The sequence below is a fragment of the Aulonocara stuartgranti genome (assembly GCF_965226115.1).
Source record: "Aulonocara stuartgranti genome assembly, chromosome: 23".
Taxonomy (NCBI): domain Eukaryota; kingdom Metazoa; phylum Chordata; class Actinopteri; order Cichliformes; family Cichlidae; genus Aulonocara; species Aulonocara stuartgranti.
Genome location: NC_138958.1, coordinates 51,351,942 through 51,364,366, shown reverse-complemented (window position 1 = coordinate 51,364,366; position 12,425 = coordinate 51,351,942). Strand labels below are relative to the sequence as shown.

Below are 12,425 nucleotides of genomic sequence, written 5' to 3'. Positions count from 1 at the left end.
TGTTCTGAAGTTATCACATTCACACAATTTTCTCTGTCTTGGTTTCAGAGATGCTCTCTGCTTAGCGTGTTTGTAACCAGTGGTTATTTGAGTTACTGCTGGCTTCCTATCACCGTGAAGTAGTCAGGCTGTCCTCGTCTGAAATATTAAACAATGCCACGTTCAGTCATCTTTCTTCCTTATTCTGATGCTCAGTTTGAAATTCAACACTGTTTTGACCACATCTACATGCTTCGAGCTGCTGCTGGTACAAAAGGCTGATTGGATTGCTGTGATGAGCGGTGGAGCAAGCGTACTTAATCATTTTGCTGGACTATACAGCAGTCGGTGCTATGTTCTCAGACTGTATATACTGTTTTCTGATGCATATACTTTAACACATATTATTTTGCTTTTCTCCACTGCAGCAATTTTGTTTACCAAAAAACCTTGACATTTCGTTTTACTCTACATTAGACCTGCATTTTTGCAGAACTCTGTGCAGAGAAAAAAGAATAACCATTTTGATGAAATCTTTAAAGAGTGGTGAAAGACTTTTATTCATAAAACTGCAGAAGTGATTGAGGCGCTGGTGTTGGGATACCCGGGATGAACTGGAAAGCATGGCTGGCAAGGTCACCTGGAATATCCTAATGCTGCTGCAATCTGACTTCAGATAACAGCAAGACGATGGATGGACTGAAAATCTATTTAATTAAATCTAGGGTTAACAAGAACTAAATGGCACACAGCACCCCAGCTTCTTTTAAAATAGTGCATAGCATCTTAACTTTAGAGTGAAAGTTAGTCGCTGCGTACCAGCTACTACCTAGTCCAAGGACGTCCAGTTTATGAAGAGAGAAAAGTTTCATCTTTGAAGCAATTATTTATAACAGTAGACACCAAATGCATTTTAAAACCAATCCATCTAAATATTTAGAAAGACGAGCACACTGTATGAACAGTAATAAGTGACCTTTAAGAAAATTGCAGAAAAGTAATGAAGATGGAGTCAAAGGGTATCGGTTAGTTGGTTAGAACAGACAGACACAAAGTGAGAGAACGGTGCACGTAGGAGGATTTATACTCCTTGCCAATTACGGGTACACTGTGAGGGCTTCTGAGCCATGCCCTGGGACCAGGAGCCTTAGACTATACATTTTTAACTCTCATGCAGTAAAATCGATTCAGATCCCCAAAGAGTACAAAATACACTAGACCATAGAGATGTAGTGCAGTGCTGAGGCGTGTTTTCCATTTAAACAAACAGCCCACTTAGTTTGAATCATCTTCACATTGTTTTGGTATTAAATGAATTGGTTAAGTCATCTGATTGTTAAGAGCAGTAGAAGATGAGGAAGAAACTATGAAGCTCCATAACAATGATGTTAACGGAGGCAGTTCAAGTATTACACGCTATTAAATCCAACTACCATTTAAAGCTTGGTAGCTAAATGTTGTTACGATGATTATGTGAACAGATCACAACTGTAATGTTTCTGCATTTTATTTTCTAATTACAGTCGGAGTCAAAGTGGTTGTCTGCTGTAGATCAGTGCATTGTAACTTGTCAGGGTACAAATATTGTAAACATGTAAATATTCAAACCTTGGGTGTGGCATTCTCAAATGGGAGATAATAAATCTTATTAATTACTAGCGGTGTGCGGATCGATACTGAAATATCGATTCTTCCGATACCAGTAAAACATGTTCTAGAATCGATTCTCATATTGAAAAATCTATATTTTAGTACTCTGGGTAAATTTGTAGTTTTCCCATTAAAAGGAACAGAGTGGAAAGAAACTATCATTGGGATCATCTAATTTGGAAGGAACTACTTCCTCTTACGCCTTTCATAGTCGTGTGCGAAATATGGCTGTATAAATGTGTCGCAGCCCCTGGCGTGCGCACTCACAACAATGGCTGAGCGTAAACTGAGTCATGTATGGACGTATTTTACCTCCACAAACAGCCAAGATGCGGTTTGTGATACATGTGGCAAGACATTGAGGTGTTGTGGCAACACCAACACCTCAGAGTAAATCATATCACAGAATATGACGAGCTTATGTTGAGGCGAACTGAAGAGGAGGAGAGGTGCTGCTAGGGCGAGACAGACGTCTCTCGCTGAGTCCTTTAGTGCTGCAGGCAGGCAGCGTGCTCAAATAGCCACAACTTCAGGTTTTTCATTTCTATATGATTATTCTGCATTATTAAGCAATAAGAAACAAGTAGTCTGATGTCCTGTAATTATTATAAAGCTATATTATTATATTATTATTATTACAATTACATAATACAATTATATATTGTGTTGTGAAATGCAAAGAAACATTAACTTTTTGTACAAAGTATCGGTATTGTCGATACCTCCCTGAATTTTGCTTGGTATCGGATCGGAAAGGAAATCAGTGGTATCGCACATCACTATTAATTACAGCTCAGCTTTTCATTCTTTGGGAGCATACACCATTTTTAGAGATGAGTGCGTGAATGACTTTTGGAAATCACCATCGTGGGGTTTTTTTTGTTTTGTTTTTTTTTGGGGGGGGGGGATGGGTGGAACTGTTAGGCTAATACAAGTGCTAGCTTGGTTTAGAATATGTAGCATTATTCACTGAAACTTGGCTAAAACAGTCTTAAAATCAAATGTAATTACTAAAAATGTGTCTCCTAACGTCCCAGCTACAGTTGAAAAAATGTCTATGAGCAGCTGGACAGCCTACTTTACCAACTGTATTTGATCAGCAACACCAGTATGTTGCCAGTCACCAAAAATGCATCACTAACTCAGAAAACCTAACAGATCTTTTGGTTTAATGTTTTGGTTTCTGCACCAAGATAACTTGGTTGTGTCGCACACATACAAACATATACCTCAGATTTATGTTTCTGTGTATTTTGCATTAAATCAGACAATATACGACCAGTGAACAAAGGTTTCTGAGGAGTACTTCCTAGATTCAAATTGTTCCTGTATGAGGTGCTATTTGAAATATATTTATATTGTCAAAGCTTTCAATTAAAAATGAAAATGCCTTTACTGTAACGGTGTGGTTGGCATGTGGTGAGAAATGTGGATCCCAATGCAGACTCAGACTCATGGAAGATGTAACATAAAGCGCTCTGTGAATATTGATTATTAAAGTGATCAAAATGAAACAGTCCACAAGGCCAATGCAAACAGACTCAAGAGTAAGAGGGAACTCACAAGAAGAGGCAAACAGAGCTCTGACAGATCATTATCAGAACGCTGACAGAAACTGGCACCATATATACATAGCAAGGACAATCGAGGGAGAAGAAAAGTGGTGGGGAACAAGGAGCAGGAGAAACAATACAGAAGACGGGACACGGAGTGACAAATCAAAACAGAAAGTTACTCAACTGGAAAACATGTAAAGACAGAGCCTTAACAAGAAAACGCTAAGCTAGACTCCTTGAGCCTGGATCTGCCGGAGGTTTCTTCCTGTTAAAAGGGAGTTTTTCCTTCCCACTGTCACCAAAGTGCTGCTCACAGAGGGTCATATGATTGTTGGGGTTTTCTCTGTATGTATTATTGTAGGGTCTACCTTACAATATCAAGAGCCTTGAGGTGACTGTTGTATAAACAAAATTGAATTGAATGTAATTTAAGATCTGTAGACTGTAGACTTTAAGAGACTGTAGACCATTGTCAATCAATCTCCTCTGTGTCTCCTGTACAGTCCAGAATGCGTTCAGCTTGTCAAATTTACATAAATCTTCGATCTCTAGCAGCGTGACTCTGAAGTGCTGCACTGTATGTTTGTAAGTTTTCTCCCCAACAAACACAACAATGTCGATGAAGCGTTTTGCACCGTCAAAGGCACCTGCAGTAGCACCCAAAAGGCAGAGGAAGATGCTAACCATCGCACAGAAAGCTGGACTTCTGGACATGCTAAAGGAAGGTAGAAGTTACCGTATCTTTTGGACCATAAGGCGCACCGGATTATAGGACACATTGAGCGAAACAAAACAGTCAGATAAGTCAAACTTTACTCAACTCATTCTTCTTGCTTCCTCTACTTCCATGCCATTGATTCATTAATGTTGAATCCTCTATCAGCTGCTCTATTCCCATGTTCTGAAAACAGGGTTTGATCTTTGGTTTCATTCTATAATACTGGACTTATTTTTCTACATTTGAACTTTAAAAAGGATAAGCGGAAGCGAATGGATGGTTGGATGGATGTTGCGTATGATATATTTTGATACATCGGCCGGTTTTGGCAAGTTTTTGTTAACAAGTTTGGTTAATTTTAGACCAAAAAAAAAAGAGTTTTGTCCATAACATTTTGAAATTATGGCAAGTACTGATCATGCTGATGAGATAGAGGTCTCAGAAACTCATGTATCAAATATGATACAAAGGGCATTATGGGGTTAAAGATAGTTTTCAGTCTGTTACAGTCGATGCACACTATAGTGTCTGTACAGCTGCCCTTTGTTAATGTGAAAAATGCCTGGGTCTATTGAAATACACGAGCAAGGTCCAAATATACCAGTTTGTCAGCAGCAGCTTGAGTAACTTACATGCTCTCGATATAATGTGTTCTGTTACTCATGATGAGAAGCCAAATTACATTATGTTGCAATTAAGAATTATGTGATGTTTCTTTTCATTAGTCTCCCTGCGATGCTTTATATTTCCATATGACGCCTTAGTCCTCTATCAGCCTCACTCTCCCCCAGCTCTGCATGTCCACACACATATACATGTGAGAAAAGACTTTAAGACTGCACTGGCAGGCAGCTGATTTCCATTTAGCTGGTAAAAATGCAATGTACTGCTAACCCCTCACTTCGAGTATTATTAACACTCAAAAATAATATGGTAGGGATGATGATATTCTTTCCAAAGCGAGTTCAAGTAGCTGCTTTTTAAAAGTATGTCAGTGTGTGTTTGTGCAGCTTCCCAGGTACACATTTGAATTAGCAACACTTGGTCAGCTCAGCTCCACTCACTTCATTATCCTCTTTGGACAAGGGCAGACATAATCGCCTTCTCAGTTTCTCCCATCATCTCCTCTCCACTCTTTTTTCCTCCCTCTGTCCCCCTCTTGCATCATCTTTCTCTGCTCTCCTTTTTAACCTTTCTACCTGCATCTTGTCCTATTTTTGTCGCCTCTGTTTTCTCCCACTCTCTCGCTCTATTCCTCTCTTAGACATTACACCCTTTTTTTTTTCTCTCACAGTTTTGAACATGCTGTCTACCCTCAGTTTCACTGCCTGTGGATTGATTAGTGTAGCCTGTGTAGTGTGCTGCTGGGTGACAGAACCCACTCATTATGCTTGGTTTTGATGGGTTAGGGGCAGGAAGTGGTGATGCTGTGTTGGGGTTGTTGAAAACGTCACCATCTAGACTTCCAATAAGCTGCAGGGCATGATTCTTCTTCTTCTGTCACTCTTCTGACTGCCTAATCTCCCTCTGTCATGCCATGAGGACCCGGTATGAATGAGCAAAGCTTAAAACAAGCATATGTGTTGAGAACAAGGAGGCTGATTCAAGAAACTGGAGATTTTTTTTTTTTTGGCTTTAACTTGACAACTTCTCATCAAGCAGGAAGGATGCAGCTTCCAAATGGAGCCAATCAGTATCTCACTGTCACCTTATTTTAGAACAAATCCAAACAAAAGAGGGAAAGAAAAAGCAAACTATTCACTTGTTTACATAATCCAGAAGAGGATGAATGCGAGAAGTCAGACACCAATACGTTAATCAGAAATGCATGAGGTGTTTTCATTAGGCAGTAAATGAGCTTCCTCGTGGCAGAGTAATTTGACAGTATTTCAGGAAACTCATCCGCCAAGAAAAGTGCAAAAAATTAACCATTTTCTTACACGCCACTTGGGTTTTTAAAGATCAAGCATACTATTTTTCAAAAAAGAAAGAGAGAGAAGGAGATTGCAGAATTTAACTCGTGCTTTTTAAATATTATAAATAAACAAAAACATTTTTGGTAAAAGACAATTTTTAAAAGGTCTGTTTCCTAGGACAACAACTGATGCCTAGAAGCTAAAATGTTCTTCCAAGATACTAAATACATTTGAATTCTTCTTCAGGCTTCAAAACTTCTATTTATGAATCAACAGCTCGTATTAGCCTTTGGGCCTCGGACTTCTGCTTGGACATTAGAGCAAACAGTTAATGACTTAATGGCACTATCTGTAGCGCACAGCCTCAGTGTCTCTCTCACATATGATTATGGCCTCAGTTGTGTCCAAAGTGTTGCTAGTATCTTCAACACTTTGTTCTGCCCTTTTTCTTCACTTATCAAAGCTCTCCAGCATAGGTACCTAGTGCCATCGGCCCTTTTAGGCCCCCTTGCATACAGTAGGACAATAACAAATACTGCACAAGCCCCATTAAAGAGACACGCAGAAAATTAAAATTTGAATTTGAATTTGAATTTGAAGCCGGGGTTTGGTTAACTGGTGACTCTAAATTGTAGAGGGTGTGAATGATTGTCTGTGTTAGCCTGCAGCAGACTGGTGACCTATCCAGCTGCATCTCACCCTATGGAAAAACAAAACCAAGCGACAAACAAATTAAAAACAAAATAGCTGACATTGGTAAGATTAGAGGTGAATATTGGTTATTGTTAACTTTCAATTAATTGCCCATCCTTAGAAAGGAGTATTAAGGGGAGAGGGAGAAACGTTAAGAGCTGATGGTTGGATTCCTCCTCTTGTTTCTAGTTGCTGGGGGATTAACCAGCTTTCTGAATAGTGCAACACAAAGCAGATGGATGGAGGTCCAGCCAGCCAAGCAGGGCGATGGAAAAAAATAGAGCCAAACAGCTTAGGAGTTATCTGTGTGTGAGTGTAAGTGTGTGTAAGAGGACAGGGCTGGGTGTCAAGGACCATAAACGCTATGTGTGGACAGGAAGCCTTTCACATCTGAGCTCTGAAAATATTTCAGTTGCCACATGGCATGTGACAAGTGAATATCGTGGACACAGATTGCAATGGTAGTCCTTATTTTGTTCAGCAGCATCAATAATGCTGAATGCTCTACAGGGTGGGCCATTTCTATGGATACACCGTAATAACATGGGAATGGTTGGTGATATTAAAGTCCTGTTTGTGGCACATTAGTATATGTGAGGGGGCAAACTCCTCAAGATGGGTGGTGACCATGGTGGCCATTTAGAAGTCGGCCATCTTGGATACAACTTTTGTTTTTCCAACAGGAAGAGGGTCATGTGACACATCAAACTTATTGGTAATGTCACAAGAAAAACAATGGTGTGCTTGGTTTCAACGTAACTTTATTCTTTCATGAGTTATTTACAAGTTTCTGACCACTTATAAAATGTGTTCAATGTGCTGCCCATTGTGTTGGATTGTCAGTGCAACCTTCTTCTCCCACTCTTCACACACTGATAGCAACACCGCAGGAGAAATGCCAGCACAGGCATCCAGTATCCGTAGTTTCAGGTGCTGCACATCTCGTATCTTGAGATACGCGAGTAATTTTCTTTGAATTTGACCGGATTTATTTGGACTAATTGCAAGAACATAATTCAAAGGAATTGTGTGAGTTGCGATTTATTTTTATTTTGTAGTTTGCACAAACGATGTCCAGAGAACAGCCTATCTATGCTAACACAGAAAATAAATGGCTGCACCCATTAGACTCTTCTGTCATTCTAGGGGCTGCTACAGGTACACTGCACAAAGTAAATGAAACAATGAACAAGGAAGAATACTTCCAAATTCTTGAAATTCACCTCAAATCAACAGCTAGACAATTGAAATTGGGTCATAATTGGGTGCTCCAACAGCACAATGATCCTAAGCATCAGAACTGGCTTTGTAATGGATAAAGCAAAATAATGTTACGAAAAGTTGATAATTTGTGTTTGACCTTTCTTCATTCTCATCTCACGAGGCAAACTCTTGCATGGATGTCCAGACCGAGGGCGCTTGCTGGTAATTTTATATTTCTTGCATTTCTGAATAACGCACCAACAATTGGCACATTCTCAGCAAGATCACTGGTCTACAATCTTGTCCATAATGCTTTTGAAAGCTATTTGGTCTTGCCCATGATGGTGGTGAAAGGCTGGAATGGAGGAAGCTGATTCTGTGGACAGGTGTGCTTTACACACATAACAGGTTTAGATGGGGAGTAATTGATTAATGATTGACTGATTGTAATGTATGCGCCACACAGGCACACAGCCAATCTGTGAGTTGTCGGAGTCAAATACTTATTTCACTTAGTGACATGCAAATCAATTCATAACTTTTATATAATGGATTTTGGTTGATATTTATCCCTTTCCATTAAAATGAAACTGATTCAGCAGGGAACTAAATAATTGTCACCCCAATTGTACACTATTTGCAATAAGTTTAGCATGGCTGCAAGTGACTTGTGTAATCCATTCATACATGGCACCTTATTATCATTCTCGATACTTTCACCATGAGAATTTATTTCTTCCTTGTTGGGACTGGAGTTTAAACCAGACTAAGAGAAAAATACTAAAAACCCTTTAACTCTTACAGTGTGGTAATACACTCAGAGTCATAACTGTGACTTGCTCTTAATGGAGCCTTACCCTTATGTTTACAATTACCGTAAGTCCCGGACTACAGAGTGCACCTGATTAAAAGCTGCATGCTCTGATTTTAGAAAGAAAATCAATTTTGCACTTGTACACGCCACACCGGATTTTAAGCCGTATGCGTTTCACTTGTAATATGAGATATGTGCACAGAAATATTACGCGTGAGGATTTTTAACGTTTAATTTAATCCCTAAGGTAACATAAACATGGTAACATAAACGTTATGGTAACATACAAAAATACATACTGCAAATGCTTCTTTTGCTCAAACAGCGCCTGTAGCACGGCTACCTTTAAGTATACGTACGTATCAGTAACACACAAATTACGTTGCTTATGGTTCTTTTTAGGGAAAAGTGCACAAACAACATTACAACGTCTCTTAACAACCGGTAAAAATATATATACTACTTATCAATTTTATTGGTCTACTGTTACCAGGCAAAATGTTTTTGGCCGCATGAAAAAAAATATGCATTAGCCGCACGTCAGTATAAGCCGCAGTGTTCACAGTGTGGGGGAAAAGTAGCGGCTTATGACCCGAAAACTACAGTCTTCAAACAGAGTCTTTATATACAACATCACAAAACCGGGGTAATACAGACTAACACACGAGCACGAACAGAGAGGTCAGGCAAAGTGTTTAAATTCAGTTCTATCCACGGTATAAAAACTGAGCAGAAATGCCACATTTATGCAATGACACAGGTGCAGGATAACTTCCAGTTTACTGAAACGTCAACTACTGCGTCCACACACGAAGAATATGCTCTCATACAATGTCTTGCAAACAACCCAAGTTAAGACCTCTCATAAGAATAAAGACACATTTTTATTGAATGTGTTTATATTCCTGTGAGTGATGAGAGTGATGAGGAAAGTACTTCATTATATCCAATCATCCATTTTTTTTTTAGCTGATCCAATTCAGAGTCACAGAGGGCTGGAGCCTATTTGTAAACGGACTTGTTCCTAATAATGGTCTTCTGCTCTACCTGTGCACTCAGTATACAAATATATAACTTTTCTCATTCATCCATTCACACAGGCACTTTTTTTCTATGCTTAAGTGATTTCTATCACTTTTTCACATTCCTGTGGATGCACCAGAAAGCAGCTTGCTGTTAGTACCTTTGCCAGGGATTTTTGGCATGCAGACTGGAGCATTCAGGGATTGAACCACCAACTTTCCAATGAGTAGATGACCTGCTCTACTTCCTGAGGAAAACATGCTATAGAAGAATTATTTACCATTACCATCACCTTGAATAAATTTACAACTACTCTTGTTATTACACATAGTGTGTGTTTAAAATATGTTGCTAATCTTTTGCTAATCCTGATCTATTTTTATACATTTTTCTATGACTTGAGAATGAAAGGAGAGTATGATATGATGATCTCTCTTTCCTTTTATCACAAGATGATGGATCCATTACCAAACACTGCTCCTGGATGTTATCATAGTCACGTTTTCTTAAAAACACTTTTAGAAATTCAGACCTTATGTGAGACCATATAAATTGTTCTAGCTTATATTATCCTCTGACACAAACTGTATGTACATACTGGTTGTAGAACTGCTATTTTACCAATAGCAGCTCTACAACCAGTGTGCACATTTTGGTTAAGTTAACCAAAAAAATAACTTGGTTCGAGTTCATATGGATAAGTTATTAGAGCTGCCAATAGTGTGGAACAGCCATAGTTAAAAGGAACAGCTTGAAAGAGGAATTTAACAGTAGTGATTACAGTTTAATGTGTTGGCACCCTAGCCCTAAACCTAACCTCCTGACAAAAGGGCATTCTGGTCTAACAGTAAAACGTAAAAGTGTGCTGTAACGACAAATCATTTTTTGTGGGATGCTGATCTTGCATTGTAATAAATTTATCAATGAGTTTTGCCATTTTTAAATTGACCCAATCTTACAACCCTAGTCTTAGAAACTTTACACCAGCAATACAAGAATATATTTCTTGTTGAGACGGCAGCAATGAAAAATGCTCAGCCTGGGGCTTTACAACTTCACTAACCAGTGGTTGAGATCTAAATGGCTCTCTCCATCTTTTAAATACAGTCCACAGTTTTAACCCTCTCTACTATCATCATCATCATCATCATCATCATCATCATCATCATCATCATCATCAACTTTATTTATAAAGCACTTTAAAACAACCACAGCTGACACAAAGTGCTGTACATTGGAACTGTAAAATAAAATTACATGAGATATAAATAAAAAACAAATAAAAGAAGAGTGAAATCATTAATTAAATAACTACTGCATTAAAAAAGAAACTAAGTCTCACTGAGGTTAAAAGCCAAGGAATAAAAGTGGGTTTTAAGACGTGATTTAAAAGTGGACAGTGAAGGGGCCTCTCTAACATGCATGGGCAAATTATTCCATAATTTTGGAGCCACAATAGAGAAGGCCCTGTCCCCTCTGAGCTTCCTCCTGGATCTTGGTACCTCCAGGAGCAGCTGGTCAGCTGACCTGAGAGACCGACAGGGTATGTGGGGATGAAGAAGCTCAGAGAGGTAAGGTGGGGCAAGACTGTGTAGGCATTTAAAAACAAACATAAGAATTTTAAAATTAACTCTAAAAGACACAGGCAGCCAGTGCAGAGAGGCCAGCACAGGGGTTATATGCTCTCTTTTTCGAGTTCCTGTTAGGAGTCGTGCAGCCGCATTTTGAACCAGCTGCAGACGTGAGAGCAATGACTGACTGACCCCCACATAAAGTGAGTTACAGTAGTCCAGGCGGGAAGAAATAAAAGCATGGATCACTGTTTCAAGGTGCTGCCTCGAAAGAAAAGATTTTAGTCTTGCCAGTCGCCTTAAATGATAAAAACTGGACTTCACCACTGCTCTGATTTGGTTGTCCAATTTAAAATCACTGTCCAACTTAAAACCAAGGTCAGTAACAACAGATTTAAAATAGACTTCCAGGGATCCTAAAACAACAGAGGAGGACTCACAGGGACCACTGGGTCCAAACACCAACACTTCTGTTTTCTTTTTATTAAAATTTAAAAAGTTTCGAGCCAACCAAGCTTTAATGTCATCTAGACATGTCAAGAGAGGTTTTATGGAGATGGCATCCTTGTGTTTTAGTGTCAAATAAATTTGGCAGTCATCGGCATAACAGTGAAATGAGATCCCATGCCTTCTAAGGATAGAACCCAGAGGCAGTAGATACAGAGAAAAACGCAGTGGCCCTAAAATTGAGCCCTGTGGGACACCACATGACAGAGGAGCAGAAGACGATTCGTAACCGAGAAGGCTGACAGAGAAAGTTCTATCTGACAAATAAGACCTAAACCAATTGAGTGCAGTGCCACCAATACCCACTACATCATGTAATTGAGAAATTAAAATATTGTGGTCTACTGTGTCAAAGGCAGCAGTTAGGTCAAGCAAGACAAGAACAACATGGTTACCAGAATCACATGCCAGAAGGATGTCATTAAAAACCCTTAGTAATGCAGATTCTGTGCTGTGAAGGGTTTTAAAACCTATATCTCAGTATGTGTCATGGATATATGTTACTCGTGTATATTTAAGCCTGCCTTAACATGTACTTAAATATGATATCCCTATAATATGCCTGCACCTCTGAAATACCAAATATCCCTCATATATCATGAGTCCCTACAGTATTAAACTGGCTGCTCAGAGATTTAGAAATCGATTTAGCTCCAGTAAATACAAATAATAATTCTGCCCAGTATAATTTCAAATGTGCTCCTTTGGTGAAGAATCAAATCCATTTCAATCGTTATTTGTAAAGAAAAGCAGTCTCGAAGTCAGCTGAATTACCTCACATAAAGCCTAATCAAA

General features: G+C 39.0%; 2 long non-coding RNA genes across 2 annotated transcripts in view; one reads left to right on the top strand and one right to left on the bottom strand.

Annotated features, from left to right (window-relative positions):
* LOC309700347 overlaps positions 1–12,425 on the top strand; it is a 227,684-nt gene that overhangs the window by 105,158 nt on the left and 110,101 nt on the right. The gene's annotated exons all lie outside the window — the stretch shown is intronic.
* LOC309700350 overlaps positions 1–12,425 on the bottom strand; it is a 58,893-nt gene that overhangs the window by 45,815 nt on the left and 653 nt on the right. The gene's annotated exons all lie outside the window — the stretch shown is intronic.